This window comes from Notamacropus eugenii, chromosome 1, assembly GCF_028372415.1.
Source record: "Notamacropus eugenii isolate mMacEug1 chromosome 1, mMacEug1.pri_v2, whole genome shotgun sequence".
In the NCBI taxonomy this organism is placed as follows: Eukaryota; Metazoa; Chordata; class Mammalia; order Diprotodontia; family Macropodidae; genus Notamacropus; species Notamacropus eugenii.
Window position 1 is genome coordinate 74,301,920 of NC_092872.1, and position 12,473 is coordinate 74,314,392.

General features: G+C 39.6%; 1 long non-coding RNA gene across 1 annotated transcript in view; it reads right to left on the bottom strand.

Annotated features, from left to right (window-relative positions):
- Nucleotides 1-12,473, bottom strand: part of LOC140501546 (uncharacterized) — a 37,417-nt gene that overhangs the window by 3,092 nt on the left and 21,852 nt on the right. The window contains exon 2 of the long non-coding RNA XR_011966227.1: nucleotides 11,550-11,687. This is a non-coding gene — a long non-coding RNA (uncharacterized lncRNA). The remainder of the gene's footprint in view (nucleotides 1-11,549; nucleotides 11,688-12,473) is intronic.

Here is a 12,473-nt window from a genome sequence, read left to right on the forward strand (position 1 = left end):
TTTAAACCTTGCCAAATAGTCTACTTAAATGTCACTTTAAGAAGTTATTGTCTACGGAAAGGAACAATATCCCTTTGACACAGCCCTTATCTAAAAATTACGGGTTTTTAGAAAGGACCACAGGAAGTCACTGCTGTGCAAGATAAAGTGTGGGGTGCTGGGTGTGAGGTCAGAGCTCGACCCCTCTGTAGTTCCACCACTCTAACCTCAGATAAACAACCTCGCCACGCCAGTCCTCGGTTGTCTTATCTCTAAAATGAAGGCTTTGGAATAAGGGATCTCTGAGGTCCCTTCCTGCTCTGAATTCTTTGATTTCATACACAGATCAGGAAGAACAAGAGAAGTTTCTAGGTGGTCCCTTCCTATAATATTATTTCCAACATCTTGTCTTCCTACACATTTCTCTGCTTGACTCACTCTATAATCCAGTCATATTGACCCTAATCACTGTTGTTCACACAGAATGCTCCATCTCCCATCTCTCTGGGATGGAGGGAGGAAAAGAATAAGGGGGGAAAGAAGGAAAGGAAGAAAAAAATGAGGAAAGGAAGGAGAATGGAAGAAAAGAAGGGAGGAAGCAAAGAAAAGAAGGAAGGGAGGAAAAAAGGAAGGGAGGGAAGGAGAAAGGAAAGAAAAAAGGAGGGAAAGGAGGAAAGAAGAAACGGAAAGATGAGAGGAAGAAAAGGAAGGAAAAGAGAGAAAGGAAGGGAGGAAGGTAAAGAAGGATGAAAGGGAAGAAGGAAAGGAGGAAAGGAGAGAAGGAAGGGAAGAAAGAAAGTAGGAAGGAAGGAGGGAAAGAAGGAACGAAGGAAGGAAGGGAAACAAACATTGATTAAATGCCTATGTACCAGGCACTGTGATAAAAAAAATTTTACACACATCTCATCTGATCTTTACAACAAACCTGGGAGATAAGTGCTATTATTATACCCATTTTACAGTTGAGAAAACTGAGCCAAACTGAAGCTAAGTGACTTGCCCAAGGTCACACAGCTAGTAAGTGTTTGAGGCTAGATCTGAATCTAGGTCTTTCTGACTCCAGGCCCAGCACTCTATTCTTTGTGCATTTTTCTTTCCCCTCTACCCCCACCTCTAGCTGCTGGTACCATTCCATCTGAGATTATTTTGTGTATATACAACAGAGGATTGGCCACTGAATATAGAGCTTAAGAAAATACACAGTTGATACAATTCCCCAAGTGGAAGAGGCTGGGGACCCTGCTTCTGGGAGCAAGAGACATTATGTGACAGGTTTTAGTCTGCTAACCCAGTGGTAACTAGGGGCCTCTGACTATAGCAATGCAGCCAGAATTGGGGCAAAGGGGAGAACATTGAAATGTCACCTGTGGCCTTGTGCTTTCCCTTCAGGGTTATTTCTTCCTGCCTAATAGCACCCAGTGAGAGAAGAAAGACAAGGCTGTGAGGGGAGAGTCCTTGCCCCTTGGAGGCCGCGTATGATGCATGAAAAACAACCTTGCTTCTTTGCCTTGGTGTTTGTTCTTTCACTTTGGGTGAAAGAGGTTGAAGAGGAATATGATTTTTGTGAATGTCAAAAGATCGGGATGGTTAGCCACCCAAGATCCACAAGTCAAGTCTGAGCCAGGATTTGCAGCCAGTCCAGCACCTTGGGGACTTAATCTAAACGTGGTTGGGATGAGGACTCATTCAGTAGTTGTGGCACATCTGGATGTGAAGTTCATGGGATTGACGCTATTTAGAAAAGGCATTGGGGTGATTCACTCTCTCCAGAAACTGAAATGGTATAGGAGATAGTGTGCCCCCAAAGCACTGAGGAGCAATGGTTGGATTCTGTTCTTGCTAAATCTTCAAAATACTTAACTCTTTATAAAAGTTAATTACTGTTAATTGGTTACATAAAACTGGGTTGCTATCACACTTGTAGCTATCAGTGCAGGGTGGGGAGAACACACCTGGAATGGGGGCTCAAACCAATAGAAGTGGACAAGAGATACCACAACCTCTCAAGGGTACCACTAGAACCCGTCTTTTGGGGCACTGAGGCCAGAGAGTACTTGTTACATATGTGTGTGTGTCTCATATGTGCTTATATGAGTACATGCTTTTTCTCCTGATAGAATATAAACTCCTTGAGGGTAGGGTCAGTTTCTTATTTGTCTTTTTATCTCTCATCCCTCTAACAGTGCCTGATATGTAAGTGCTTAATAAATTCCTTCTGGATTAGACAGCACCTAGTCATAAGGTTTTATCTTTGCCCAGTAGAGATAGTGCCAAGGTAATTGTTTCTCTCTTTTGACTTCAGCAGGCAGGGAGAAATCAAGAGAAGCAAGGAGAATTGCACACTTTCCAGACTGATAAAGGGATAGAAGGAAAAAGTAAGGCTGCTCTTTTTTCACTCAAACAATTCTATAGAAGGCTCTGCACTTCTGTAGCTAAAATGGAGAAGAGCTACAAACAGCCTGAAAATTAAGGATAAACTGTCCAAGGAGCTTCTGATGCCAAGATGATCTGAAATTCCTGAACTTTTGAGATGGCTAGCTCCACAGAAAAGATATAGAATGAGTCAGGAAAAAAATCTTTGTAAAAAAGACTGGTCTTAAGACCAGCATTATGTTAAGAAAATGCACAGCTGATACATTGTGCCAAAGACCATGCCATCAGAGAAATGAGGACATGATTTGCACTTGACTTTGTTTTTTGAGTGAGGGAGGGCTGTGCAGGTCACCAGCTTCACTTCCAGAGCCATCTGAATCCAGTGACCAGATATCCAACAGGATGACTGGAGATGACCCAGGATGAGGCAACTGGGGTTAAGTGACTTGCCCAAGGTCACACAGCTAGTGAGTGTCAAGTGTCTGAGGTGAAATTTGAACTCAGGTCCTCCTGACTCCTGCACTGGTGCTCTGTCCACTGCACCACCTCACTGCCCCAACAGCTGATACAATTTACCAAGTGGAAGAAGCTGGGGCCCCTGCTTCTGGGAGCATGAACCATTATGTGACTGTTAGAAGTGAAAGGTCAGTGAGAAAAGCACCAAATTATTTCCTAGAATTATTCACTCACTTTACCTGTATCAACATTACACTTAATTCTTGATAATATTAAATTTAGACATTTTAATAAAAAGATTTTCTTTTGTTTTGTTTGGGATTGTTTCAAAGATAATGAGTAGAAAAACAAGTTAATGTATGTCTGTTACACCTGACATTGCCAGTCATGCAATCAAAATACCTCCATCTGCCTGGTGACTACATTTCCTAATTACAAGCAGTTCATAATCTTTTAAAATTTACAAATCAGAACATAAAGCCTAATGGCACAACCTATGGAATGGATGAAATTTCTAGAGGTACATGTGGCCCAATACACTGGAATTTGAGATACAAGAAATACACCAAGGATATGGGTTTAAATACTGATTCTGCATTTGTTATCTTTTGTGTAACTCGCATCATTTCAGATCTCTCAAATGAGTCCTGACAAACAAATGCCAGATTGGAGTCAATTCACGGTTGAACTCTCTGAGAAGTACTTAGAAATGATGATATTTTATATTGTTGATTCAAGCAGGACCAAGGCCTTAGATGCTGGACCTAGGGGAAAGAGTTGACATTTTGTTGTGCAAGTTAATGAGTTTCCAATAGATATGTGGTCAGAGAACATGAACAAAGAGTTTTCAGTGGAAAAAAATGCAACTGCAAGTTAAAATGCTCCAAATCCCTAATAATAAGAGAAATGCAAATTTAGACAACTCTGACCCATCAAATCAGCAAAGATAATTAAAACACATTTTATTGTTGAAGGGGCCAGGGGAAGACAAGGCATATGGATTTTTTGTAGAGACACAAATTGGTCTAACTCTTCTGGAAACAATATGGAACTATATTAGAAAAGTGATGAAATTGTTCATATCCTTTGACCCAGCAAAACCAGTGTTAGTCATTTACCCAGAAGAGACCAAAGACAGAGGAAAAAGTCCCATTTATACCAAAACATTTAGGCTGTACATTTTGTGGTAGCAAGACCCTATAAACAAAGTGGGTGCCTGTCAGTTTGGCCCGAAAGCCTGAACAGACTGTGGCACTTCAGTATAGTATTATTGTGCCATAAGAAATGACACATATGTAGAATTTAGTTAAAGTTTGGGAGATCTGGATGAAAGTTCACATAACCAAGAAAATAATACATACAATGAAAAATAGCAGGAAGAGACATCGGTACAGAGATCAATCCATGGCCCAACTTTGATATACCGAGAACTCCCCTTAATAGAAAGATCATACGACAGGTGGGAAATTATACATATTCAGTCAGAGTGGGTCGATGGTCAGTTAATTTGACTTAATAATAACAATAGCTGATATTTACCAATTTTAGCTTCCCAAGTACCTGACATATGTCATTTCATTGGGTCCTCATAATAAGACTCTCTCATCTCTAGGTTATCGTAACCCTCCTCTTTCTTTGGTCTCCTCTGTTTTTCTTCTTTGCTGTACCTTCATTCAGGTCACACCCACTGAGGTGGATGACATTATTACCCTCATTTTATGAATTAGCTTAGGAAGCTGAGACAGAGATTTTAAGCAAATTTTACAGGATCCCACAATTAGCAAGTGTCTGAGGCATGATTTGAACAAGATAGAGATCTATAATACATGTGCGTTGGAATGTGGGAGGAAGTTGGTCATTGAGAAATGACAATTACTTTTTTAATTATCTTTTAAATGACAGAAGTTTTTAGAACAAAATGAATAAGCCTAATATATTCTTAACCAAATGGAAGACCAACTTCCACTTGAAGGTGAGTTACACAGATGCCTGTAGGTACGGCCAAAATTTTTTTCAAAATGTACCTCTGAATCTGCTTGAAGACTTGGATAAATCCCCAAGTGAGACCTTAAATTTACATGGCATAATGTATACTTCTGGTGTATCCCAAGATTTTGGAACTGTTATGGTATGAAATCTTTTTAAGGGCAGAATGGTACTAAATGGTTGCCTTAACCATAAAAGAATTCCCTGTGGAATGATGATTTTGAGTAGGTAAGTATAATAAAATGATAAGAGATACTCGGCTAAGTTATCTGTAAATATGCCTCCCAGAAGCTGAATAATTTGACAAGTTATATGGAGTTCAAGTGTTTCCCTAATTCTATTTACTATCCTACTCATCACAGAGTCTATTCAAACCTTTTTATCCCTCCCTAAAGCCCCCAGTGACACTCCTATCCCACTATCCCACCCTCTCAGTTGAGCACCCCACCTCATACTTCATTGGAAAAATTGAAGTCATTCACTGAGACCTCCCTTTTCTCCATTTGTCCTTCAGTCCACCTTCAAGTGGAAGTTGGTCTTCCATTTCATTAAGAATATATTAGGCTTATTTATTTTATTCTAATTTTTTTTGCCATTTAAAATCCATTTATCAATAGGACACGTCCTCCACCTGTTCTCACATCCCTCAGACATCTTTCCCTGTTGTATCCTCCTTCACTTGTATCTCTGGTTAACAGGCGACCCTTCTCCTTGACAACGCAACTTTCCCCACCAACATGCACCCTTAATCTTATCCCTCCCATTTTATCTAGAAAATTGCCTCTGCTATCATTTCAGCTTTTTCTGTAATCTTCAAAGTCTCCCTCTTTACTGGGTGCTTGCTCTCTGCCTGCAAAAGTAACCATATTTTCCTTATCCTTAAAAAACAAAAACAAAAAAAAAACCTCATTTGACCTGACCATCCCCACTAGCCATCCTCCTCTTTCTTTTCTCCCCTTCTCAGATAAACTCCTTGAGAAAGACATCTCCACTTTGTATCTCCACTTCCTTTTGCTCCTTTCACTATCATCTGTAATCTGGCTTCCTGCTTCAAGTGAAACTACCATCTCTAGTTACTAATGATCAAATTGCCAAATCTAATGGTCCTTTCTCAGTCCTCTTCCTTCTTCACCTCTCTGCAATCACTGACATTATCGATCCCTCTTTTCTCCTTGGTACCCTCTTCTTTCTAGGTTTTCATATTACTCTTCCCTGGTTGGCCTAATTTTCTTGATCTCACCACTTCTTAGTCTGCTTTGCAGGATCTCCATACAGGTCTCACCCCTTAGTTATGGCTCCTTCCTTGGGCATCTTCTCTTTTGCTTCTGTAGGAGGTCACTTGGTGATCTCATCATCTTCCCTAGGTTCTATTATCATCTCTTTCCAACCCCATTCTCTTTTCTCAGATACAGTCATACATCACCACCTATTTTTTTGGACATCTTGAATTAGCTGTTGCATACACACCTTAAACTTAACATGTCCAAAACAGAGCTTATCATCTTTCACCCAAACCCTGCATCTCTGTCACTGTTAGGAGTACCACCATCCTCCCAATCACCAAGATTCAGAACCTGGAGTCATCCTTGACTCTTCACATATATCCAATCCAGCTGTTAAATCTCATGCTTTCTACTTTCATATCAGCTCTCCTATATACCCCTTTCTCTCCATTTGTACAGCCACCACCATAATATAAGCCTTCAATGACTTTATAATTGTTATCCCTGCTTGAAATCTCTTATCACTGGAATTCTTCTTCTACTCAGCTAGCAAAGTGATTTCTTAAAACTCAGGTCTCATCGTGTCATCTCCCTACTCAGTAAACTCCTATGGTTCCTTGTTACCTCTAGGATCAAATACAAATGCCTCTATCTGGCTTGACAATCTTCTTCCTCCTACTTTCCCAAGTTCTTCCACACTTTACTCCCCTCCACAGGCTACAATCCAGCTACAGTGATCACCTCTACTGACAGGGACTTCCTTTGCTTTTGTAGTTATATCCCCTGTGCTCAGCACAGACTAATTATTTAACAATCTTTTTTTATAGATTCACTCAAAGCTGCTCTTATTTAACCTACTGCTAAGAACTGGTACAACCAGAGGACAGCTAAGTAAGTTTTCTTCCCCAGTTTAAGAAATTGATTTCCAGTCAAAATTAAAGGGGCTACTTCTGAATATTAATCAGTAGATGAGACCCGAGCATCTTGAGTCACAGTCTTCTTGGTAAGACTACCTTTAGAATCCATCAGTTCTACCATAATGAGGAGCTACTTATAAAGAGAAAGGTAACTAGGTGGCACAGTGGATGGTGTGCCATTGCCATGCCCGAAATCCAGAAAAATCATCTTCCCAGGTTTAAATCTAGCCTCAGACACTTACTAGCTGTGTGACCTTGGGCAAGTCATTTGACCCATGTTTACCTCTGCTTCCTTATCTGTAAAATGAGCTAGAGAAGGAAATGGCAAAACACTCTAGTATCTCTGCCAAGAAAATCCCAAATGGGGTACAAAGATTCAGACATGACTGAAACAACTGAACAACAAACTTATACTGTGCATTTTTCATTTAAATCATAAGGAACTTAGCAAGTGTTACTAGCTTGTGGTCACCCCTCCGAGAGGGATATTTGAATTTGTGAACCCCCTTCCAATCCTAAGGCCAATTAGCATTCACACACACATACTGATTTTTAATAATTTTCAAATCTATTTTCTTTATTATTATTAGAGAATCATTTCTTATTCAAGTCATCCTTTCACTTTCTAAGTGCTGCCCTAGATTATTCTTGTCAGAAAAAAGGACACATTAGGTTTTTTTAGTTTCATACTGGAAAGTTTCAAGGTTAACTCCAGTATCTCTTCACCCCCTTATCTTTTTTCTTGGAAAATTAAGTCAGCTGTGTTCCATTCTTTCCAGCAGAGGGCACTATAGAGAAGCCCTTCCTACTAGAGCAGTAGAAGCGATGAGCTCAGACCTGGGATTTAAGGAGGTTCCTCAAGAGGAATTTCCTCTAGGAACGCACACTAGAATCTGCTCTGTGATTTATGGCCCAGGAAAGTAGCATTAGAAGCATGTGATTTAAGAGTTGAAAAGAGTTCTCTTTCTAGCCCATTTTTGAGCTTTCTCCAAAATATAGCACATTTTTCTTTGTAAATTCAGATTTTAAAAATACATTTCCTACCATTTTTCTCAAAGGAACAATTTACATTCATCTATTATGGAAATTAATGTCCATGACTCAGTAAAAAATTCACATTAAGTTACTAGAGTTGACATGCCGGTACTCCAGTGGTTCTGTGATCTCATCGGTGTAGATATTTTCCCTGTAAGGATACAGAAATCCATCCATTCCTGCCTGTCCTGGGTTATTCGTGCACATGTCATTCCTGTAAATGTGACACAGGGCATAGCATGCTAGGGGCTTTACTCTCCTTCTCCCAATCTTGCACAGATACCAATGGAGAAGACAGGTCATCCATCAGCTATCACTCCCCCTTACTGGGAGATAGACCCATCTTTCTTTCCAGTCCCCTTTCCTTTGCTCATGAAACGTCCTTTGCACCACTTTCTCCACATACTTCCTTATTTGTAATGTGCTACAGTTAGCTCGTACCTACCATAGGCCTGTCCGTTGTCTTTTAGCAGCTTCTTGGCTTCAGTTCTTGGAGATGATATTATTTCAAGCCCCACAACATTAACAGCTGTTACCCCACATAAATAACTGCTGCATACCATGGATGGCCAAAGGGTATGAAACACTGAATAGTCAACACTACTCTTAAGGAAACAACCCAAGGCCAGGATTTTTATGTTCTTTTGAATATCAGAATAGCATGAAGACACATCTAACAAAAGCTTTGCCTGACAACTAAATAAGGCTGCTCAACCCTCTAATATTTTACACTAGATTTTTTTTTTCACTATTTTCTTTTACTATTTTTTACAACCAGATTTTTCTTAGCCTTCCCACCCTTGTCCATATCAGTAAAATGATGCTCTAATGGAGAGGTGTGCTGGAGCCAGCTCAAACCAGCTAGAGATTTTTTGTATCTTACAGGAAAATAACAATAGGAGATTTTCTAATTATTCGATGTTTGCTAAGACATTTACTACAATCATACCTAAAAACCAGATGAACAAAATACTGACCAGCTAAATTGAATGTCAGAAAGTTTGCTTCATTTAAACCAAATTTTTAGTACCCTATAATCCTTAGATTACCTGCATGAAAATTCCCTGATGATCGCTCTAAGGCTCTCTTATAAAAGACTTTCTTCTTTAATTTGATTTCCCATTATTTTTTTCAGTTCAGTCTTTTCTCTCTGCCTTTTTATTACTCTGCATAGTTGATTACTTTTTATTTTTAATCCAATGAATATGTTCATGTTAACTTGCAGGTGGAACTTTTGTCTCTTGCAGGTCAAGGTGAGAATATGTAATACATCTGAATTTGCCTCAAGCTTCTCTCGTTGTCACCGAGAGTTTCTTCAGAATGTGGCATCTTTTATTATTTTGTATATTTTATATATTATAATATTTTATTATTTATGTTTTCTTTATAAGATGAATTTTGTATTAAAATTTTATTTTCAACATAAAAAAGAGTAAAAAGTTAGTGAGAGCTGATTGTTAAGTTTTCCACGTGGGCATTTACACCTTGGAAATCAAAAATGTTATAGATCAGTGCTTGATTTGTCTTGTTGACAGTCTGTGTGTGTTCGTCCTTCATTGCAGAAGAAGACCATGCCATCAGACATGACTTGCAGACATGACATGACTTGCACTTGACTTTGTTTTGAGTGAGGGAGGGCTGTGAAGGTCACCAGCCTCACTTCTCCTCCAGAGCCATCTGAATCCAGTAACCAGATAGTCATCAGGATGACTGGAGATGACCCAGGATGAGGCAGTTGCAGTTAAGTGACTTGCCCAAGGTCACACAGGTAGTGAGTGTCAAGTGACTGAGGTAAGATTTGAACTCAGGTCCTCCTGACTCCTGCACTGGTACTCTATCCACTGCACCACCTAGCTGCCCTGTTGATAGTCTAAGAGTGTATCCTACATACATTTTTTTTTCTGGATAGCCAGTTGTTAAAACACTTCATGTCTACCGCTCTACTACTGCTATGGAGCCCCAGAGACCCTCACACTAGATTCATGGCCCTGGGGTCAATGGTTTCTTATTGCCATTTCTATTTAAAGGATTTCTTCCACATAGTAAAGTCTCTTTACAACTCTAGCTAAACTTTGATGCATGGGTCCCTGGCCCAATGTTAAAATACGTGGTTTATAACCAATTTTCTGCCTTATTGACATTTTTTTAAAATCCCATCCAAGAAGACAGAGGTGTGTTATTGCATCTATCATAGTTCATTCATTCGTTCATTTATTTATTCATCCATTCATTCAACAAGAAATTACAAAGCACCTATATATGGCTGAGAGGAAACCAGGCATAGGGTCTAGAAGGCTGGTCTTAGAATTTAGGTGGTCTGAGTTCAAGTTCAAACACACATACTAGCTGTATGACTATGGGTAAATAACTTAAAATTAAATAAATACGTGCGTGTATATTATGTATATATATATGTACGCAAATGTTTGCAAGTCGTTTCACTGATCAGAATGTGAACTCTGAGTACAAGTACTGTTTTTTTTCTTTTTTTGTATTGTCAGCACTTAGCATAGCGCCTAGCATACAATAAGTGTTTAATCAATGCTTAATTGTGGCTTTCTTTGTATCCTCAGTGCTTAGCATAGTTCTTGACACACAGTAAGTGATTACTAAATGCTTCTTGACTGACTGACTGGCATATAAGAGTCAGTATGTTATGACTTGGCACCAGTTTAGGACTACACTTATGCACTTACTCTGTATAAAAACAGGAATCCTCTGTGCCAGCCAGGTAAGCATCCAACAGCAGTAATGCAGGCCAAGCAATTAAGACCTGTTCTAACAGCTGCCCAAGAGTTCTTAGCCAGGAAACCATTTCTTTCTTTCATCTTTTAGCAGTTTTTTTCAAAGTACAGATGGGAGGCTTTCAAATGAAGAAAAATAAGAGTTCATTATTGACAAGTTCAAGTCCTCTCTATTGGAGTTCCTGTAGTTTCTCTGTGACCCTAGCTATGGATGAGCTGCAAGAGACAAAGCCCATAAACCACAGGGGTTGGCTCAGACACAATGAATGAAATGAGACCCCTCCAATCCAATTTCTACAATCAATGAACCTCCATAACTCATCTCCTGGTGCTTTCCAGATCCCAGATCACTGCTGCCACTATTCCTTCCAAAACGTGCTCACCTCCATGATCAGACTTTGCAGAAGGCTTTCTACAAATAGCTGTCAGTAGGGAGGAATGTTTTCCTCCTATTAGCAGAGAGGCAGTCAATGAGAGATGCAGAATGACACACACCTTGCAAATGTGCTCATTTGTTTTGCCTAACTGTACTTTTTTATTACAAAGGAGGATTCAATGGAAATAATGGTGCAGGGAAGCAATAAGCAGGATCATCTGGAAGGGATATCAGTGTAAAAGAAGTCATAAGTAAGATTATTTTTTCAAAACAAATTAAAATAAATAGGTATCAGAATACTGATAGAAACATTTTGTGGCCAAAGTCTGCCTTTGTCCATTACAGTAGGAAAAGTCTTTCCCAGTTTTCCCGCACACATTGCTGTGTACAGTAGGCTAACCTGCACTGTTTATTTAAGTGGGGAGTTGAGGGAGGGGAAAAGATTGGAGGAGAGGGCTACCTGTGATTGTGGCTGCTCGGCTTTCGTTCTTGAAGAGGACCAGTGCCATCACAGAGGTGACATCTTTTCTTGCAAGCAAATTGGGTTTAAGTGAAGCAGCGCCATCTGCCTCATTCTTTCCTCCAGAGTCATCAGAGTCTAGTGGTAAGACAGAAATCAAGACAACCAGGGATGAACCTGCCTGTGATTACACTGATGTAGCAAACATCTGGTGAAAAAACTCCCTATACCAACAGAGATCTCTCTGTAGTCCCGGAGGGTCGTGAGGTGTCCTGGGAAGTTAATTTGCCCCAAATAGCTTGTTTGTGTCAGTGCTAGAACTTGAACTCAAGTCTTCTTGACTCTGAGGCTAGCCCTCCAATCAGTAAACCACCCTGACTCTAAGAAGGAACATATCTTGTAAAGTAACTCCAAACCCCCCAATTTTTTCTCTCAGTGGTCTACCATGATGCCCAAAATTCCACCACTGGAGATTCATTCCTTTGGGTCAGGAAAGTTTTTCATTCTTTGAGTTGCTTATTAAAATGTAAATGCTCCTGGTTGAGGTAGTAGTAATTGAGTATAAAATCATGTGAAAATGGGATACTGACTGAGGCAAGGGAAAGGACTCTGGATAAGAGGTTGAAAGGAGGTAAGGAACAAAGACAATTCTGCCTACCTCACAAGTTCAGGGAAATGGCCCTGCTCAGGAGCAGCCACAACGTTTCCAAAAGAAAAAGAAAAAAAATGTTGGTTTTTAAAGTTCTCCTTGAAACCAGAGTTTTGTGATACATTAAAAATCATGAAATAAATTTTAGCTGTTTTTTAAATATGCTGTACAATATGTGGGAGTTAATGGGTGAATAACATTGAATATATTATCATACTTTTTCTTGGTTAATTTTGCTGAACTTTTTTTTCCTCTCTTTTTGTTATAAGAATTTG